Source organism: Cyrtonyx montezumae, unplaced genomic scaffold (assembly GCF_038088225.1).
Source record: "Cyrtonyx montezumae isolate F1298 unplaced genomic scaffold, pur_monq_1.0 scaffold_18, whole genome shotgun sequence".
Taxonomy (NCBI): Eukaryota; Metazoa; Chordata; class Aves; order Galliformes; family Odontophoridae; genus Cyrtonyx; species Cyrtonyx montezumae.
This window is the reverse complement of record NW_027071914.1, coordinates 1,237,844-1,259,864: the sequence shown is the minus strand read 5'-3', so window position 1 is coordinate 1,259,864 and position 22,021 is coordinate 1,237,844. Positions and strand designations below refer to the sequence as shown.

Genomic DNA, 22,021 nt, shown 5'->3' with positions numbered 1-22,021 from the left:
CCAAGGTGAACCTGTAACCATACCTTACTGTAACATCATCTATGGTACCACTACAGTTAGGAACAGATCCAGGCTGAGAAGAGCTTCCACAGACACTTCCTGCTCTGACTGTCCTCACTTCATGGGAGATGTAGCCCGTCAACTTCAGAAACACAAGGGTAGAAAGTGAACAGTGATCCTTAACAGACTGCTGAGCTAGAATGGCATTGCTGCATATCAAAAGATGCTGCCCTCACACTGAAGCACAGACTCATTCAAATTTCTCAGTAGATTTTATTGGGTTTTGTCACAAGGCATTCAACTCATGGAAATACATGGGCAATGTAAAATATCAGGAATATCACATTGCTTTGAATGTCCCTAACAGATTTATTCTTGGTTTTCCTGAAATACACTAGAACCTCTCATTTAGACTTTACACTAAGAATGAGAACACAACAAAAAGAATAAAATACTGAAAGAGCTCTCTTCGCAGCATGCAGAATTAGAGAACTCCTGGTGTAATATGCTCTGTGTGAACATGAGACACTTCTATGGTAGTCTGCTTCTGTGTGACTGTGAAGAGTACCATTCCTGCCTACATTCAGCTTTGATTAACAGATACACAGCCTGGCAAGGAATAGATGACATTAGTAGAGAGCCCACCTGACAACAACAATCAACGCATAAAAGCTGATCTGTGAAAATATTATGTTGAAGGTTAGCATATTTTTTCCCATTTTTCACTGAATACTTATGAGCATGAGCACTATCACAATCAGATATCAAATCTCAGTGTTGCCGGCATACACCCAGCTCCCAAGTGAACTAGCTTTCAGAATGAAGTCATGGATAAAGTATTGTTTAAGAGGTATGAATTCTTCCTCTCACAGAAAACTCTTGCACCACTCTCTCACTAATTTGATACATATTCAGTCTTTCATTTACCTATGAATATATCAGCCCATGAGGACTGCTTCTCCTTCTCCTCCCTTACTGATGGCTGAGCCAGGGATTTTGATCCAAAGTGGCCCTTTCCTCTGCTGCCCTGCGAGCCTTGTCTTCAGAGTGGGGAGCTGGGCCCTAGAAAGAACAGAGTGGAGGGCTGACACTGGGGAAGTAATGGGAAGCTTGTATCAGTGAGAAACTGAGAAGGGACATCTGAAACAATGCGACTGTGAGACAACTATTCCCTAAACAGACTCACAGAAAGAGGAGGGCAGGGACTTAGCATTCTGACCAGATCAAGACAACGTTAAATCCCTATTGAGAGCCTTATAGAACTATTAAGACCTCAAAAAATTATTTTTATTATGAAACACGGAGCAGGAACGAACCCCAAATACTTTCGTAACTACCAAATTACATGTTTTAATGCTGTGAGAAGTATAATAAGTTTTTGCACTGGAAATTCCCAGCACTTCAGTATGTAGCATGGGTAAGTTGCCAAACAGTAAAAATGAGACTGCAGCATTCTGACCTACGTAAAATTGGCGTGGGCATTAAGGAAAGGTAATTAGATAGGTTAGGTGAAAGAGTGCTACAGGACAGGACTGGAGAATAATTAGGGAACATATTGTCCTCCTACCATTGTAAAACGTACAGAACTCATCTGAATATGGGGGGGATTGGTAACAGACATTGTACGGGAATATAATGTAGCAACCGTGTCTGAAGATTGTAAGCCTGAGATGCACAGCCAAAGAGTTCCAGGACAGGTTTACCTGCGTCGGACCCAGGGTATATAACGGAATGGATTTCATTGACAAGTTGTGCAATTTCTCCCTTGTCAGGAGGGGGTGTGTGACCATTATCACAATAATGAATAACGTTGATTCATTTCTGAGACCTTTCATCACTGAGACCTTTGCCTAACCCGAAATTCTTGACTTAGACCGTTTCTAACAATCAAATGGTAAGAACTGAGCAATGGATGTGGGAATTCAGACAGTAATGGAGGGGACAAAAACACTAAGGTGATATCAACTTAGCTGACCCTACTGCTCTGCAGAAACAACACGACAGCTGCAATCTCCGGGATCAGGCAGCTTGCAGCCCGGCCCCAATGGGTTCTGTAGAGCGCGGGGGCAGGTCCCACTGTGTGGCTTACCCATCCGCCCTCCCCCTTCGCTTCTGCCCACGCTTCAGCCGCAACACTCGGGAGGACACCACGGATGTCATCCTCAGCAACACCTCCGGGCACAGAGCCAGAGGCAGAGGCGCGGGTAGCCCGCACACGGGGAGAAGCCGTGAACCCAGCGGCGGCTCCAGGACGGACTCCGCCCTCTTGTCCCGCCCAAGGGACCCCTCCGCCACCACACCCATGGCCTCTCGGATACTCCCTACAGCACTGAAAAGCACTCGGGCCGGTCACTCCCAGGCTCTCTGCATCACTACCTCCCACACCACGTCCCCACCTCCACCGGCCGTTCCCGGTGAATTTGTAGGTGAATTTGTAATCTGCCTTTACTGTAACCTCATCCACAGTGCCATTACATCCAGCAGCAGATCCAAGCTGACAGAGCTTCTGCAGACACCCTCACTGAGTCCCCTCAGTTCACAGGGTGATGTAGTCCTTCAGCATCAGAAGAAGGCTACAGCAAGAATAGTGATCCTTAATGGTGCTCCTAGCTGGAATGGTATCTTTACATGCTGCCCTTACATTGAAATGCATATTCTTTCAGATTTCCCAGTAGATTTTATTGGTTTGTGTCATCAGGCATTCAACTCATGGACGTATATGAGTGACAGAAAATATCACATTGCTTTGAACGCTCTTCTGCCTCATACAGGATAACCTTGAAATGATCTAGAACATTTCATTTAGACTTTATGCTAGGCAAGAAAATAAAATGAAACAAAACACAAAGGAATACAGTTCTCAAAGAGCACTCTTTACAGCATGCAGAAGCAGGGAACTCCTGGTCAAATGTGCACTGCAACAGTGTAGGCCATTTCTAAGAAAGCAGCATCTACTTGTTATTAAGAAATTCCTTTGACTGCTATACTCAGATTTGATTAATAGCTGGAATTGAAGAGATGACAGAAAATTTAAACATTATTACAGAGTCCACTTGACGACATAAAAGAAAGCATGAAAGCTGATAGAGGATAAAATAGCAAAAAATATCTTATTTCCTTGCAAATAGCAGTAGCACAAATATACACAAAACATAAGGGTTTCCAGGCATGCAACATCCTCCTCAATACTTAGAGAACTAGAAAATATCTCCATGAATAGACCCATGCATAAGACAAAAGTATCTGTGCCTTTTCAAGGAAAACACTTGCACCACCCTGTCACTCCTTTGGTGCGTGCTCAGTCTCTGTTTCATTTCACTTAAAAGATGTCAGCCCATGAGGACCGAGATGCTTCTCCTTCTCCTCCCTTACTGATGGCTGAGCCAGGGGCTTTGATCCAAAGTGGCCTTTTCCTCTGCTGCCCTGGGAGCCCTGGCTTCAGAGAGGGAAGCTGGGCCCTGCAAAGAACACAGTGGAGAGCTGACACTGGGAAAGTAATGGGAAGCAGGAGTCAATGAGAAGCTGAGAAGGCTCATCTAAAAGAATGTGAATAGGAAACTATTAAAAAAAAAAAAAATAGAGACAAAGAAAGAGCAGGATGGGGATATATGTCTCCGATCTAAACAAGAAAATGTTAAAACCCTATAGTGAGATTTATAGACCTATTAAGCTCTCAAAAATTATCATCCTGGATCACAGAGAAGGGTAGAAACCCAAACACTTTTGTAACAAACGTATTACATCTTTTAAAGCCAATGTAATGAAGTGGTCAATGGATATGGGAATTTGGACAGAGGGGAAACAAACACTGAGGTGTTACCAGTACTGCAGAAACTAAGGGTGCAGGAACAAATGGAACCTATTGCTTATAGCTGCAGTGGCCTTCGTGTCGCCACCCACACCAATCAGTTGGATAGTATAGAGTGCGGGGACAGGACGCACTGTGTGCCTTACCCATCCGCTCTCCAGCTTCGCATCTGCCCACGCTCCACCCGCACCCGACGGGGTGACATCACGGACGTCAACCGCAGAATATCCTCCAGCACGGAGCCAGAGGCAGAGCGTAACGCGGGTAACCCGCACCCGAGAAGCCCAGAAGCCAGCGGCGGTTCCGGGACCGACTCCGGAGCTTTCTCCCGCCCCGGGGACACCTCCGCCACCACACCCCCACGGTTTCTCGGATACTCCCTGTCGCCCCGCAAAGCAGTCGGGCCGATCACTCCGAACTCTCTGCATCCCTAGCTCCCACAGCACGTACCCACCTCCCCCGGTTCCGCGCAGCTCCTCACCTGCGCAGCCCAGTCGCCTTCTTGTTGTCCGAGGCCGGCCGAGCAGAGCGAGCTCCGCTGGTCGGCAGCGCCCTGCGGCAGCCCGGCGGGGAAGCAGGGGAAGAGCGGGCCGAGGAAACGGAACTCGCTGTCGATGGTGCCGGCGGCGAGGCGGACGTCGTAGACGTAGCTGCGGGGCAGGGAGCCGGCGCCGCTGTCGGCGGCGGACTGCGGGAAGGTGGGCAAGGTCCCCGGCTCGCCCCGCCGGGCCCGCCGCACCTTGGCGGCCACGGCGGCCGCCGCGCTGGCCACGAAGAGCGCGGACACGCAGGCCAAGCAGACGCTGAGGTACAGGGTGAGCCGCCCGTCGGGCTCGGCGGCCGGCGCCTCTTCGCTCGCCCGCAGGTGGCCTTCGGAGAAGCCGTCGGCCAGGGCGACGGCGAGGGTGGCGCTGGCGGAGCGCGGCGGCCGCCCGCGGTCCCGCACCAGCACCACCAGCCTGTGCCGGGCCGCGTCGCGCTCGCCCACGGCCCGCGCCGTGCGCACCTCGCCGCTGTGCAGCCCCACGCGGAACAGCCCCGGCTCCGTCGCCTTGGCCAGCTCGTAGCACAGCCACGCGTTCTGCCCCGCGTCCGCGTCCACCGCCACCACCTTGGCCACCAGGTAGCCCGCCCGCGCCCGCCGCGGCACCAGCTCGCCCAGCGCCGCGCTGCCGTCGGACGGCGGGTGCAGCACCACGGGCGCGTTGTCGTTCTCGTCCCGCACCAGCACCCGCAGCAGCGCCGTGGCGCTCCGCGGCGGCGAGCCCCCGTCGGCGGCCGACACCGTCACCTCCACGGCGCGCACCTCCTCGTAGTCCAGCGCCCGCACCACGGACACGGCCCCGCTCTCGGCGTCCACCGACACGGCGGGCCGCTCCTCGCCCTCCTCCCGCAACAGCGCGTACCTCACGCGCCCGTTCGCGCCCGCGTCCAAGTCCGTCGCCTTCACGCTGCCGATCCGCACCGACGCCGCGTCGTTCTCGCTCACCCACATGCTGTACAGCGCCTGCGTGAAGCGCGGCGCGTTGTCGTTCACGTCGCCGATCCGCACCAACACGCTTTCGCGAGCGCTCAGCCGCACCCTGCCCCAGTCCGTCGCCACCACGCTCACGTTGTACTCCGCCGTCGTCTCCCTGTCCAGGGCCGCGCTCGTGCGCAGCTCGTAGTGCTCGGCGAACGCGGCCGTCAGGATGAACGGCACGTCGCCGGCGACGGCGCACTCCGTCCGCCCGTTGTCGCCCGAGTCGCGGTCCCGCACGCTCAACACGGCCACCACGGTGCGGGGCGGCGCGTCCTCGGGGACGGACGCGCTCACGGAGCTCAGCGTGATCTCGGGCGCGTTGTCGTTCACGTCCAGCACCTCCACGTGCACTTTGCAGTGCGCAGACAGACCCCCGCCGTCCGTGGCTCTCACCATCAGCTCGTGGCTTTTGGCGTCTTCAAAGTCCAGGTGTCCGGAGAGACGAATCTCACCAGTCTCAGCGTTCAGATCAAAAAGTTCTTGCGACCGTTCCGAAGTTTGAGTTAATTCGTACTCAACATTGCCGTTGGAGCCGTCGTCGGGATCCGCGGCCGTGACCCGCACCAGCAGCTGCCCCGGGGGGCTGTTCTCGGCCACGCGCACCTCGTACACCTCCTGCGAGAACACCGGCATGTTGTCGTTGGCATCCAGCACCACGACACGCACCTCAGCCGTGCCCGACCTGGGCGGCGAGCCTCCGTCCGTGGCCGTCAGCACCAAACGCAGCTCCCGCTGCTCCTCGCGGTCCAGCTGCCTCTGCAGGACGAGCTCCGCGTATTTGGATCCATCTTTCCCTTTTACGAGAGCTAGGGAGAAATGAGAGTTCGTCGAGAGGCTGTAATTCTGCACACCGTTGCCCCCTACGTCCTTGTCCCCCGCTCTCTCTAGAGGGTAACGAGATCCGGGAGTTGCCGATTCGGGAATCTTTAAAACCACGTCCTTTACCCGGAACTCGGGCGAGTTGTCGTTCACGTCCCGAATGTCCACCTCCCCGTGGATGAGCTGCACGGGGTTCTCCAGGAAAAGCTGAAAGATGAGCGTGCAGCTCTCGCTGTGAGGACAGATGCGCTCTCGGTCCAGCGTCTCCGTGAGCGTCAGGACGCCGCTGCGCGGATCGAGGCGGAAACGCTGCTCGCTCCCCTCGGACACAACGCGCGCCTTGCGAGCCGCGAGCTGGCTCGGAGAAAGCCCCAGGTCCTGGGCCACGTTGCCCACCACCGAGTCCCTGGCCATTTCCTCCGCCACAGAATAGCGCAGCGTTTCGGCGCCGCTCTCACACACGCAAACGCACACGAGCCACAAGAGCACTCGCCTCTCGCCGCCGCCGCCGCCGCCGCCGCCGCCGCTCCGGCTCCCGCTCGCCGTCCCTCTACGCCGCAGACTGCCTTTCCGAGCAGCCTCCATAGCTCGCAGCCTCGCTTGGCGGCTCCGAGATGCGGCGCTGCCGCTCGGCGACCCCGAGACCGCGGCCCGAGCAGCTCGGCCACAAAGACCCCGAGCGCCCGACTCCGTGCCCCTCCAGCCGCCCTTCCCGAGCGGCTCGCAAGGCTCTTCTGGGCGCCTGCGGCTGAAAGCGCGCTGCGGGCACAGGCAGCTGCCGCTCCGTGGACAACATCCCCACCCAGCGTCCAAACCGGGAACAGCTCCTTATCCGCCTTCCGAGCAGCGTTGCCGAGCTGCACTTTGCTGTTCGAATCCTCTGCACACACGATCCCAATAGTGAAATGTAAAACCTCGCCGAGTTTGGCAGCAGGCTAAATTCCACTTAAGCATGATGATCGGAGGACACGTACCAGAAGTTCAGAACTGATTTCAGAGAGCTGCAGGTGCTTTAAGGAGAGATGCAACATCTTTCCAGCTTGCTTTCACACTAGAAGGATACTTCCGTTCTTGGTCACAATCCTGTTCTTTTTTATTTTTTTTTCATCACACTGTGTATCACCCTGCTCACAAATGACTCAGGGCTCTAACTCTTTCCCGTGCCAATGGTATCAAGAAAGATGCCAAAAATGCCTGATATGGAAAAGATATCCCAACTTGCACCTATGCTAAAGTGTGTTGACTCACAACCTGACTGAAAATTATCCCCATCTGCATACAGACAAATCAAACAGCTGCAAAGTGCTTTCTCAGTTTGGAGATGCAGAAGTTTTGGAGCACCAGAAAGGATGCAACAGAAGGGCAGAGTAGGACTTGGTCTCTCTCTTTTTATAAGCTCCCTTTATGTACTGGAGTGCCACAATGAGGTCTCCCCAAATCCTTCTCTTGGCTGAACAAACCAGTCTACCTCTGCCTGAGACCAGACCTGGACGCAGTACTGCAGGCAGTTCCTGATGAAAGCAAAGCAGGAAGGGACAATCCACTCCCCCACACCTTATATTCAAAACTGGGAATGACTTAACTGAAGTGGTACACCTGCACTTGGCTGTCTTGAACTTCTTTAAGCTCACATAGGCTCACTATTCTAGTTTTTCCAGGTACTATTTATGGCATCTCCTCCTTCTCCTGTATCAAATGTACCACTCAAATAAATGTTACCAGTAATCTTGCTGTGAGTGCATTTGATCCCACAGCCTAGGTCCATTGATAAAGATTTTGAAGTGCACTGGCCCCAAGAGTGATCCCTGGGAGACCCCTGTCATCACCCTCCTTCTCCTGGACATAAAACTCTACAATCTACAATCCCACACTTGTGACCATCCAATCAAGTAAATTTCTTATCCAATAAACTTATATCTATGCATCTCCAACTTTTAGATAAGGATGTTGCGTGGAACATTTCCAAAGCCTTGCACAAGTCCATGTGGATGACATCACTTATTCTTCCTTTGTCCACTGATAGAAGTACACCAGATGGACCAACCATTGTATGTCCTTGGTGAAGCAATGCTGGCTGCATCATATTGCCTCCTTGTCTTGCATGTGCCTTAATATGGTTTCCAGGAGAATCTGTTCCATTATCTTCCCCAGCAAAGATGTGTGGCTCATGGATCTGTAATTTCATCCTTGTCCATCCTTCACTGCCTAACTCCTGTAAACAGTTTATGGTCATGATTGCAGTGATCCAGTTATTTGAATGAACCTTCACACCACATTTCCATGTTAACAAATAGGTAATAGTTCTCTCATTTTCAAAGCTGAGGCTTCCAGCTCCTGCTTATTTCCCATGATGCATGCATTGGGATAGAGAAAATTCAGATGGGCTTTAAGCTGTGTTAACTGCATAGACGTTCTCTCTCTATTTCCTTTCAAACAGCTCTGAGGGATTAGAACAGCACCTGTGCTCCCAAACCCTTCAGCATCTTTCCATAGGATATGAAGTCTCCTGATGTTTTGAAACTCACTCATTGCAACCGCACTGAAGCTACCTGAAAAGCCAGGATAGAATAGTTCTCCAGCTTTACCAGACATGGGAACTTCTTGTTATTGTAAAGGCAGGCCCCCAATTTCACTCTGATACAGCAGTTATTGTCCTTTTCTCTTACATAACTTGAGCTTGCAAGCATGATAGGCTAACAAGCATCAGAGACCAAGCCAATTTTCTCTTCCTCTCTTTCCTTCATTTTGCCCTTCCATGCGTGCAAGCCATCCATCCATCCATCCAATTTGGACTGTGACAATCTCTTAATTTAGTATTGATATCAGCAACACAGGAATTTCTAGGAAAAACAGCCATGGGCCAAGGGATTGACCAGACAAAAGTGAGAAAATGTCACCTCATTTCTGCCACGCAAAACTGACAGAGACAACTGAGATCCATTTGCTTATGGTCCTGCTCAGTCCTTTGCATTTCAGGCAGAGGAGGGGGATACATAACCTTCCCTATTGTAACCTCATCTTTGGTACCACCATGGCTGCGGAGATATTCAGGCAGAAAAGTTCTTCCAAAGACACTTCCAACTCTGACAACCCTCAGTACACAAATGATGTGTTGCTTTTTATCTTCAGGTGTAGAAGTGAGCAAAAGGAAAAATAGGCACATTGGGCTGTAAATAATACAGGTGCATGTTGACAGTCCATGGCTACCTGAATCACTTCAGTCCTAGTAGCTTTATTTGCCTACTGGTTGGTTTGACATTATTCAGTGGCATAACTCTTGGGTATGTGAGCGTCTTACAAGATGTCCTTTTGTTATCATGTTCTCTACATAGGCAGCAATATCTTTCCACAGTGCAGCAAGCATGAAGGGTTTGCCTCTGTGCTGCCAATTACTCTCTTTGCGTGCTTGGAGTCATACCCAGGGAGTATTTCCCACCATTCAGAAATGAGTGCAGAGACAGAACACTGGTCACTTCTCTCATTCAACAATATGCAAAGCCAGCTGCATGGCCTTCACTTCTGCACATCAACTCTATTCACCCCCTCCTTCACTGGTTTCACCAGCTTGTCATGAATGACACCATACTCCACTAAATGCTCCTGCATGGTCAGGAGTCACACAGTTATTACCTCCTTTGTGGGTTAATGACAAGAAGCAGATGGTTGCAGTCATTAGCATTCCTATGTACAGGGGCAATTGATACTGACACAGCTGGTTCTGTAGTTCAGATAGAAGGTCTGGCACAGGGACTGGAGGAGCTGTAGGTCATGTTTTGAGGGTTGGAACACTTTCAAGTCCTGCTGCAGCAACTGAAGGGCTTGTCACGGGACTTGGAGAAACCGTAGAGTGTGTTGAGTTGGTTAGAACATCCACAGGGCCTATCACAGAGGAAGGAGAAACCTGAGGACCTCTCAGAAGAATTGGAGCAACCGCAGGGCCTGTGCAAGGGTTGGAGAAACCACATGGCATATACAGAGAGTTGCAGAAACCGAAGGGACTGTTTCAAGAGATTAGGAGACCACAGGGCCCGTTGCATATGTTGGAGCAACTACAGGGCCCTGTTGCAGGATCTGGAGCAAACACAAGTTCGTTAATGGGAGCTGAAGAAACAGCAGGGCTTGTCGCTAGGAATGGAGCAACTGCATAGTCAGTTGTGAGGGCTGATGAAACTACAGGGCCTGCCACATGATGTGAAGCAACCACAGTCTGTGATGAAGGAGCTGGCGAAACTCTAGGGCACATAGTGGGGGCTGCTGCAAGTACAGGCCTGTTGCAGTAGTTGGAACAGCCACAGAACACATAGCAGGGCTTGGAGCACCACAGCAACTGTCACAGGCCTCAAAGCAACCATAGGGACTGGAGTGGGGGCTGAAGAAACTGCAGGGCCTTTCACAGGAGTTGCAGCAGCCACAGGGCTTGTCACATTGTCATCAGAGTTGAAGACCTTCTCTGTTCTTGAGTGTGCTGAATAGCATTGATCAGAGTGCAGTAGGCATAGGCCAGGCCCAAGCACGTTGCAGTCGTTGGTGTCTCTAAACACTTGCCAGAGTGATGGCATGTCTGCTACAAACATCTTACAAGTTTTTCTGGATCCTGCCCGTGTTCTGTGGTGTAGTTACAAAGAACTGAGTGTGCCCAATCTTGTAGGGCCCTGCTGGTATCCTCCCAAACAGTCTGACGCTCATAAATTCCTGTGTCAGGGCAGATCTCTGGGCTGTATTAATAAAGAGGTTTTTAAAACAAGGTAAAACTCAAAATGTGTTCAGGAGGCACAACAGTAGTAGGGTGACACTGGTTTGAAGATCTCAAGGATATTTAACATTCTCAAGAGCTATTGTATCCTGCATGGAAGAGAAGGGAAAGGTGAAGGAGAAAGTGATAGGGAAGAAATGGTGGAAAATAAGGCTCATTCAGGCTCTGTCTGGCTTGCTAAGGACAAAAAGGAAAATGTGTAGTTCCTAATAGTTTCTGAGAGATGGATCCCTAAGTTCAAATATAACAATAATATAAAGTACAAGTGGCAGCTGAGTCACCTGAGCAATAACTTTAACATATCTTTAGCCAGTGTCATACACAACAGCAAAACTCTCATCTTATTCCATCCTCTAGAGATAGAAACAGCACAACAGGGAACATATATAACTAGAAAGGTGTTAAATAAAAATCATTTGCAGAAAACACTCCAAAAGACCTGCAAATGTAAGTAAGGAACTAACGCTGTGGTTAGAAGTTATTAGACTATTATAAAACATACAGCAAATCCTTTTAAACACTCTGATAAGATCTGTCTTATCTCAGTCCTTTGGGGAGCATGTGGGATTCCATAAAGAACTGTTGTGGTTTAACTTGACAGCTGCTCAACTCCACACATTCATAATTCAACATCCATTTCTATCAGGATGGAGGAGAGAATAAGAAAATAAACAAAGTAGATCTCACGAGACAAATCAAGAACAGAAGTTGAGGTACTGACACAAAAGTAAAAAGAGAAGGAGAGATAATGAGAAACAGTAACATAGTGATAGAGACAGAGAAAAGAAGTGATGCACAATCACACAACCACCTGTAGACAGAAAGAATCACCACCTGCTGAGAAATGCCCATCCAGTTCACAAGTGGCAGCTGTCCCCCACTGCTGACATTGCCTCACGTTCACAGCTCTGTGTGATATCACATAGTTGACAATATCTTTTTGGATAGGTTAGGGCAGCTGTCCTGAATCTGCCTCCCTTCCCCCTCCAGCACCTTGTGCACCACAAGCACACTCTCTCACAGGATGCTATGAGAAGCTGAAATGTCTATGTGCAGCACTGTGCAGCAACAAATTATAGTCACTGTTCTAAACGTGCATTTCCTCCTCAAGGGAAAACAAACCATCATACCAGCCATTACAATGAAACAAGCTCATTTCCAGAGGAATACAGGACAATGAGCAACACAGAAACTTGTTACAAAACCCAGTTGTAGGTCATCACCTGCACATACAGTTGGGAATACAGCTCCTCATTCATGCCACACAACAGTTACAGTACTACCTGCTATCTGTTTCCTTGTGCTCCTACCACTGCTCCTGATTCACCCCTGGGACCTCAGACAGAAAAAAATTGGATCCGTCCCCTTGTTTTATTGTAACCTGATTGCTGGCAACATTATGTCAGGAAATAAATCCGGGCTGAGAACAATTTCCCCAGACACTTCCCACAGTGTCTGCCCTCAGGTGGCATCCTTTGCCTTCGGTTGTAGGAGGGAGCAGAAACAGTGATTCTTAATGCACCTCTTAACTCAAATAAAAATTTGCACCTAAAATTGAAGCTCATATTCTGTCTGATTTCTCAGCAGATTTTATTGGTTTCTGTCACCAGGCATTACAGCTCTTGGAAATATGTGAGCAATGGGAAATAGCACATTACTTGGAATTCTCCACTGTCTAATACTCAGTAACCCTGAAATGCTCTGCAATCATTCCTTTAGATTCTGTGTTGGGAAAGAAAATGCAACAAAACAAACACAAATACAACGCTGAAAGAGCACTCTTTACAGCATGCAAAACCAGGGAACTCAATGTGCACTGCACCAATGTCAGCCATCTCCCTGGCAGCCAGCTTCTCAGTGGTATTAAACAATGCCTCTGCTGGCAACAGTAAGCTTTGATTAACAGCTACACGACTTGGCATGGAATAGATTACACTCTTACAGTGACCACTTGACAACAACAAGGGATGCATTAAAGCTGATGTGCAAAAAAGTTAACTAGAAGTTTGGAAACTTCTTGTTTTCCATTTTCCACTTAACCCATAGAGTATTAGCATTATCACATTTTGATAACACATCTCAGTATTCGTAGCATGCAACATCCTGCAACTGTATCAGACTTTCAAAATGACTACAAGAATAAAATACTGCTACAGAGGAGAGCGTCCTTCCATTCTCACACTGACGATTTCCACTTCCCTGGTATATTTTGGGTGCGTATTCAGTCTCTGTTTCATTTCCTTTTGAAGATATCAGCCATAACGACTGAGATGCTTCTCCTTCTCCTTCCTCACTGATGGCTGAGCCAGGGACTTTGATCCAAAGCGTCCTTTTCCTCTGCTGCCATGCGAGCTTTGTCTTCAGAGAGGGGAGCTGAGCCCTGCAAAGAACAGAGTGGAGAGCTGACACTGGGAAAGTAATGGGAAGCAGGTATCAGTGAGAAGTGAGAAGGGACATCTGAAACAATGTAACTGTGAGACAACTATTCCCTAAACGGAATGAAAGAAAAAGGAAGACACGGGCATACATCTCTGATGTAAATGATGATAAATCCCTATAGCGCCTTATAGCTCTATTACATCCTCATATAACCATAAACACACTGGATAAGGGAGCAGGGAAGAACACCAAACACTTTCGTAATAACCAAATTATATGCCAGAAGTATGAAGTGGGCAATGGATTTGGGAATTCGGACAGTAATGGAGGGGACACAAACACCGAGGTGATAACACCTAAGCTGACCCTACTTCTCTGCAGTAACAACACGATAGTTGCAATCTCTGGGTGCAGTGAGCTAGCTGCTCTGCCAAAATGGGTTCTATAGTGTGGTGTCAGGACCCATTGTGTGCCTTTACCCATCCGCCCTCCCCCTTCGCATCAGCCCACGCTCCAGCCACAACCCTCGAGAGGACACGAAGGACGGCAACAACAGCAACAACTCCGGGAACGGAGCCAGGGACAGATGCCCGGCCAACTCGCACCCACGGCATCTTGGACACTCCCTACAGCACTGCAAAGCACTCGGGCCGGTCACTCCCAAGCTCCCTGAATCCCTAGCTCCCATACCACGTCCCCACAGCCCAAGGCCGTTATCCCCCGTGCTCCCCCGGTCCCGCGCAGCTCCTCACCTGCGCAGCCCAGTCGCCTTCTTGTTGTCCGAGGCCGGCCGAGCAGAGCGAGCTCCGCTGGTCGGCAGCGCCCTGCGGCAGCCCGGCGGGGAAGCAGGGGAAGAGCGGGCCGAGGAAGCGAAACTCGCTGTCCACGGTGCCGGCGGCGAGGCGGACGTCGTAGACGTAGCTGCGGGGCAGGGAGCCGGCGCCGCTGTCGGCGGCGGACTGCGGGAAGGTGGGCAAGGTCCCCGGCTCGCCCCGCCGGGCCCGCCGCACCTTGGCGGCCACGGCGGCCGCCGCGCTGGCCACGAAGAGCGCGGACACGCAGGCCAAGCAGACGCTGAGGTACAGGGTGAGCCGCCCGTCGGGCTCGGCGGCCGGCGCCTCTTCGCTCGCCCGCAGGTGGCCTTCGGAGAAGCCGTCGGCCAGGGCGACGGCGAGGGTGGCGCTGGCGGAGCGCGGCGGCCGCCCGCGGTCCCGCACCAGCACCACCAGCCTGTGCCGGGCCGCGTCGCGCTCGCCCACGGCCCGCGCCGTGCGCACCTCGCCGCTGTGCAGCCCCACGCGGAACAGCCCCGGCTCCGTCGCCTTGGCCAGCTCGTAGCACAGCCACGCGTTCTGCCCCGCGTCCGCGTCCACCGCCACCACCTTGGCCACCAGGTAGCCCGCCCGCGCCCGCCGCGGCACCAGCTCGCCCAGCGCCGCGCTGCCGTCGGACGGCGGGTGCAGCACCACGGGCGCGTTGTCGTTCTCGTCCCGCACCAGCACCCGCAGCAGCGCCGTGGCGCTCCGCGGCGGCGAGCCCCCGTCGGCGGCCGACACCGTCACCTCCACGGCGCGCACCTCCTCGTAGTCCAGCGCCCGCACCACGGACACGGCCCCGCTCTCGGCGTCCACCGACACGGCGGGCCGCTCCTCGCCCTCCTCCCGCAACAGCGCGTACCTCACGCGCCCGTTCGCGCCCGCGTCCAAGTCCGTCGCCTTCACGCTGCCGATCCGCACCGACGCCGCGTCGTTCTCGCTCACCCACATGCTGTACAGCGCCTGCGTGAAGCGCGGCGCGTTGTCGTTCACGTCGCCGATCCGCACCAACACGCTTTCGCGAGCGCTCAGCCGCACCCTGCCCCAGTCCGTCGCCACCACGCTCACGTTGTACTCCGCCGTCGTCTCCCTGTCCAGGGCCGCGCTCGTGCGCAGCTCGTAGTGCTCGGCGAACGCGGCCGTCAGGATGAACGGCACGTCGCCGGCGACGGCGCACTCCGTCCGCCCGTTGTCGCCCGAGTCGCGGTCCCGCACGCTCAACACGGCCACCACGGTGCGGGGCGGCGCGTCCTCGGGGACGGACGCGCTCACGGAGCTCAGCGTGATCTCGGGCGCGTTGTCATTCACGTCCAGCACCTCCACGTGCACTTTGCAGTGCGCAGACAGACCCCCGCCGTCCGTGGCTCTCACCACCAATTTATGGGATTTCACTTCCTCAAAGTCCAGATTTCCGGAGAGACGAATCTCACCAGTCTCAGCGTTCAGATCAAAGAACTGACGAGCACGTTCCGAAGTCTGTGTGAAGGCGTATCGCACTTTGCCGTAGGAGCCGTCGTCGGGATCCGCGGCCGAGACCCGCACCAGCAGCTGCCCCGGGGGGCTGTTCTCGGCCACGCGCACCTCGTACACCTCCTGTGAAAACACCGGCATGTTGTCGTTGGCATCCAGCACCACGACACGCACCTCAGCCGTGCCCGACCTGGGCGGAGAGCCCCCGTCCGTGGCCGTCAGCACCAAACGCAGCTCCCGCTGCTCCTCGCGGTCCAGCTGCCTCTGCAGGACGAGCTCCGCGTATTTGGATCCATCTTTCCCTTTTACGAGAGCTAGGGAGAAATGCGAGCTTGGCGAGAGGCTGTAATTCTGCACACCGTTAATCCCCACGTCACTGTCCCGGGCAGTTTCGAGAGGGAACCGAGACCCGGATGACGCTGTCTCAAGAATATCCAATACCATTTCTTTCTCGGGGAACTCGGGGGAGTTGTCATTCACGTCCCCAACATCCACCTCCGCGCGGATCAGCTGCACCGGGTTCTCCAGGAAAAGCTGAAAGAAGAGCGTGCAGCTCTCGCTGTGCGGACAGATGCGCTCTCGGTCCAGCGTCTCCGTGAGCGTCAGGACTCCGCTGCTCGGATCGAGGCGGAAACGCTGCTCGCTCCCCTCGGACACAACGCGCGCCTTGCGAGCCGCGAGCTGGCTCGGAGAAAGCCCCAGGTCCTGGGCCACGTTGCCCACCACCGAGTCCCTGGCCATTTCCTCCGCCACAGAATAGCGCAGCGTTTCGGCGCCGCTCTCACACACGCAAACGCACACGAGCCACAAGAGCACTCGCCTCTTGCCGCAGCCGCCGCCTCCGCCGCCGCCGCTCCCGCTCGCCGTTCCTCTCTGCCGCAGACGGCCTTTCCGATCAGCCTCCATGGCTCGCAGCCTCGCTCGGCGGCCCCGAGACCGCGGCCCGAGCAGCTCGGCTACAAAGACTCCGAGCGCCCGACTCCGTGCCCCCACAGCCGCCCTTCCCGAGCGGCTCGCAAGGCTCTTCTGGGCGCCTGCGGCTGAAAGCGCGCTGCGGGCACAGGCAGCTGCCGCTCCTTGGACAACATCCCCACCCTGCGTCCAAACCGGGAACAGCTCCTTCTTCGCCTTCCGAGCAGCTCTGCCGAGTTGAACTTTGCTCTTCGAATCTCCTCTCCCGCACACACGAGCCTAAAAGTGAAATGCAAACCCTCGCCAAGTTTGGCAGCAGGGATACTGCCCTCACACGCACTGATGCTCTGGGTATCGCTTCCCGGGTCTCCTCCACGAACTCTTTTTCTTCGTCCTGTTTCAAAGTTTCCAAGTTTTCTGTCATTTCCTTTTGTGTGCATAGTTGCATTTTCCTCATTTTCTCTCATTTTTAGTCTGCAAATCATAATTCATAAGGAAGACGCATAGCAGTATTGAATAGGAGTTCCGGTGCCATACTACTTACAGGGAATGGTAAAAATAATTTGCTTACTGCCCACACACAGTGTGCAGAACACAGCTCTCTGATGATTTTCTGTGTGAAATGCATCTTTCTTTGTGTACTGGCAGAAATATCTTTAATTGCCACTCGTTTCTGTCATCTATGGAAATTAATTTCATCACTTTCTGACTCCTCTGCAGAGTCAGGATTGCCTGCAACCATTCTGCCTAGGACCATACAAAAATTGTCCATAAATGACTACAAGGACGGGCCATCTCCAAATTCTTGTGGAAGCCTGTTGCATTGCTTCACCATTGTCTAAGTAAAAACAATCCTGTCACCTAAACTGTAATCTCCCCTCGTTAATAACACTCACCTCCTTGAACAATCACTATCAGGCTTTGGAAAAGGTCACTCCTTTACTAGATCCCTTTTAGAACTGGAAAGCAGCAACAAAGTCTCTCCAGAGCCTTCTCTTCTCTGGGTCAACTATTCCAGCTGCCTCAGCATTTGGTCATAGGAGAGGTGCTCCAGCTTTCTGATAATTTTTGTGGCCTCCTCCGCATCCACTCCAGCAGCTCCATATCCTTGCTGTTCACCGCAGTTCTGGATGCATTACTCCAAGTGGGATCTCATGTGAATGCAGCAGAGGGAAGGGGAGGTAAGGAGAGCGTGAAATGATTCACTATCTGAGTCATTGATAAAGATGCTCTCCTTCCAAGACATACTCCTTGGGGAAATCATTTGTGACTGGTCTCCACTTGGATATCAAGCTCTTGAGCACAACCCTCTTGCTGTGACCATACAATCAATTTATTATCTACTGAGTAGTCTGCCCATAGTCCTTCTACTTGGAGGAAAGTATGCATTGAGGAACTGTGTCAAAGACCTAGCAAAAATCCAAGTATGAACATCATCTGCTGTTCTTTTCTCAACTGATGCTGTCCTTCCTTCATAGAAGGCCACTAGATTGCTCATACATTCCTTCCTTCATAGAAGGCCAATAGACTGCTCAGACATTATCTGTCCTTGGTGAAACCCTGTGTGCTGACTTGGATTAGTTACTCGTATTGCATGTGATATTTGCTTACAGGATGATCTGTTCCATGATCTTAGAATCATAAAATCACCAAGGTTGGAAAAGACCTCTAAGATGATCCAGTCCAACCACCCACTTATCACCAATAGTTCCCACTAAACCAGGTCTGTCAATATGAGATATAATGCTCTCTTGAACACCTTCAGGGATGGTGACAATAACACCTAATAGGGCAGCACAATTCACACTCACTTAGATAAGACATATTTCATACGGTCCATGGTGAATTTCACCAGGTACAGCGTGAGGCCATTCCCTCTAGTCCTACTGCTATTTACATGGGAGAAGAGGCCAACTCCCACCTCATCACAACCTCCCTTCCGGTAGTTGCAAAGAGCGATAAGGTCTGAGCCTCCTTTTGCCAGAATATACAATCCCAACTCCCTCAGCTGCTCCTCATAACACTAGTGATCCAGAACCCTCACCAGCTTCACTGTCCTTTTCTGAACATGCTCCATTGTCTTGATGTCTTTCTTGTAGTGGGCGGGGCAAAACTGAACAAGAACTCAAAGTGTGGCCTCACCAGGACTGTGTTAGGATGAACAATTAGTTCCCTGCTCTTGCTTGCTGCCCTATTTCTGACACAGGACAGGATGCCATTGGCTTTCTTGGCCACCTGGGCACACTGCTGTCTCCTGTTCAATACCCCCAGTTCACTTCCTCTACACAGTGTCCCAGCCACTCTGTTCCAAGCCTGTAGCATTACCTGGAGTTGTTGTGGCCAAAGTGCAAGACCCAGAACATGGTCTTGTTGAACTTCATCCCACTGGCATCAGCATAGTTATCCAGCCTCTTCTGATCTTAGTTTAGGTCCTTCTTAAACTGAGGCAGGTCTACACTTCCTGCCAATTTGGTGTCATCTGCAAACTTATTGAGGGCACACACAATGCCCTCATCCAGATCATCTGTAAAGATATTGAACAGGACAGGCCCCAGTACTGTCTCCTGGAGAATACCTCTCATGACCGGTCATCAGCTGGTTGTAACCCCATTCACACTCACTCTAACCATCACTCCCATCCAGCCAATTCCTTACTCAGCAAATACTGTATTTGTCTGAGCCACAAGCTGTCAGCTTCTGCAGGAGAATACTGTGAAAAACAGTGTTAAAGGCGGTGCTGAAGTCAAGGTATGCTACATTCACAGTCTTTCCCTCATCCACCTGCTGGGTCACTTGTTCATAGAAGGAGTTGATGTTGGTCAAGCAGGACCTGCATTTCTACTTCAAAACCATCCCTGGCACCAAGATCTGTCTGAGAGGCCTCTAGTTCCCTGGATCATCCTTATAAATCTTCTTGTAGGTGGGAGTCACATCATCCAGCTACCAATCAGCTGGGATCTCTCCAATGGACCAAAAACGCTGGTACATAATGGGAAATAATTTGGTTATCACCTCTGCGAGCTCTCTCAGCACTCTTGGGTGGATCCCATCCAGCCCCATTGACATGGGGAAGTAGTACATGTCTCTAACAGATGAAATAGTAGGTCTCTAACATTTTCACCTGAATCGTAGTAGGCTTCTTCTTCCTACCCATCTAAGATTTCCAGGTCAAAGGATAGGGTACCCCGAGGATAACAGCTCTGACTTTTAAATACAGATATAAAGAAGGAACTGAGAACCTCAGCATATTCCTTATTCACAGTGATCACATTCCCCAACATATCCAGTAAAGGATAGGGAACCTCCTTGGCCCTCCTTGTACTGTTAAAGAATTTGTAAAATCTTTCTGTTACCCCTTTCATCAATTGACAGGTTGAGTTCAAGCTGAGTTTTCCTTACTTTTCTCCCTGCACATCCTAACAATTTCTTTGTACTCTCCTTGAGTTGTCTGTCTTTTCTTACAAAGGAGGACAATTCTTTTTTCCTCCAGGATACTCAGGAAAAGCTCCCTGTTCATCCATGCGGGTCTCCTTCCCTGACTGCTCATCTTGCAGCTCGGGGATGACCTGCTACTGCACCTCTAAGACTTCCCTCTTTAGCGGTGACCAGCCTTCCTGGGCCCCTTTACCCTTCAGCAACAAATCCAAAGAGGCTCTCCTTGCAAGTGTCTTGAACAGTTCTAAGTCCGCCTTTTGACTGAGTCCAGGATATGTTTGACCATCAGGGCTGCAAGTGTGCACTCATGTATGGCTTGTGTCAAGCTCCTTGTCCACCAGAAACTCCAACTCCTTTCTGACAAGGCTGCTCTCAGACAATTCTTCTCACAGACGTCATTCAAACTGGGAATGACCTGACCCAAGTGCAACACCTTGCACTTCAACTTGTTGAACCTCAGTCAGTACACATAGGCCCACCCACTTTGCAAACTTGTCCAGGTCCATGTAGACAGCATCCCTTCCTTCTACTGTATTATGAGCAAACACGCTGTGGGTGAATTTGATCCCATTGTCTAGATGCATTGCTAAGGATTTAGAAGAGCACTGGTCCCAGCATAGCTGCTTGGGGGATGCCACTCATCACTGGCTCCCCTTGGACATAGAACTCTTGACCACAATCCTATGGCTGTGACCATCCAAAAAATTACTTATCCACTGTGTAGTCCACAATATAAATACATACGTCTCCAACTTGCAGAAAAAGATATTCTGTGGGATAATGTCAAATGACCTGCATATGTCCATGTTGATGACATCAATTACTCCTCCTTTGTCCAATGATGCTGTTACATCACCATAGAGAGAAGGGTCAGTCATGATCAGGCCTCGGTCAAGCAAGACTAGCTGTGTCAGATCACCTCTTTGTCTTCCCTGTGTCTTAACAAGGCTTCCAGGGGAAACTAGTCGGTCGTCACCCCAGCGCAGACACATTGCTCATGGATCTGCAATTTCCTAATTCCTCCTGGTAGAAAAGACCCTTGTCCATCCTTCCCTGCCTAACTCTTATAAACAGCTCATGGCTCTTCATTACAGTGATCCAATTATGTGATTCTTCTCATCACATTTCCTTGAAAATAAATAGATGATGGTTTTCAAATTCTTAAGTTTGCAGTTTCTAGCTCTTGATTTCTCAGGTTACCAACATTGGGGTAATGGAAATCCAGATGGGCTTTAAGCTTCTGTTACCTTCCTGAAGATTCCTCCCCTAATTCCTTTCAAATAACTTTGGGGGTGGAGAACACTACCCCTGTTCTCAATCCCATAAGCATCAATCCAAAGGAATTCACAGAAGGTTTTGAAGTATAAATAACGGTGCCTCTTCTCAGTATTGCAAAAGCAGGCCCCAAGCTTCACACAGAAGAAGCCATTGTTATGATTTCCTCTTGCACTACTTTGGCTTGGATGCATGAAAAAATCACCCAGAATCACAGAACTGTAGGATCTGGAAGGGACCTATGGAGATCATCGAGTTCAACCCCCGCTGCCAAAGCAGCTCCCTAGACCAGGTTGCAGGGGTAGGTGTTCAAGCAGGTCTGCAGAGGAGACTCCACAACCCCTCTGAGCAGCCTGTTCCAGTGCTTGATCACCAGTACTGTGAGGAAGTTCTTACATCTCTGCAGAACTTCCTGTGCTTCAGTTTGAGGCTATTTTCTCTTGTCCTATTGCTGAACTATGCTGAAAATATTCTGGCCTCATCCCTTTGCCTCCTGCACCTTAGATACTTACAGACATTGACCAGATCCCATATGAGTCTTCTCAAGCTAAACGGACTCAGGCTTCTCAGCCTTTCCTCCTAGGAGAGGTGCTCCAGGCCCTTTATCATCTTTGTAGCCCTCACCTGGACTCTTTCCAGGAGTCCTTTTTGTACTGAGGAGACAATATTCCAGTGAGGCCTCACAAGGGCAGAGTAAGCTAATTAGTATAGAGAATGGGTTCAATAGTATCAGAGATTAATTCAATTTTCTATTTTTCCCATCCTTCCTCTCTTCCTTCTGTCCATGTATGCAATGTATTCATTCATCCATCCATCCATCCATTTGGGACTGT

The 22,021-nt window shown here is 51.2% G+C and overlaps 2 pseudogenes; both read right to left on the bottom strand.

The window, feature by feature from the left end:
• Positions 1 to 3,296: 3,296 nt before the first annotated feature.
• On the bottom strand, positions 3,297 to 6,945 carry LOC136047365 (protocadherin beta-15-like; annotated as a pseudogene).
• Positions 6,946 to 13,192: 6,247 nt separating this feature from the next.
• LOC136047364 (protocadherin beta-15-like) lies at positions 13,193 to 16,654 on the bottom strand (annotated as a pseudogene).
• Positions 16,655 to 22,021: the final 5,367 nt, after the last annotated feature.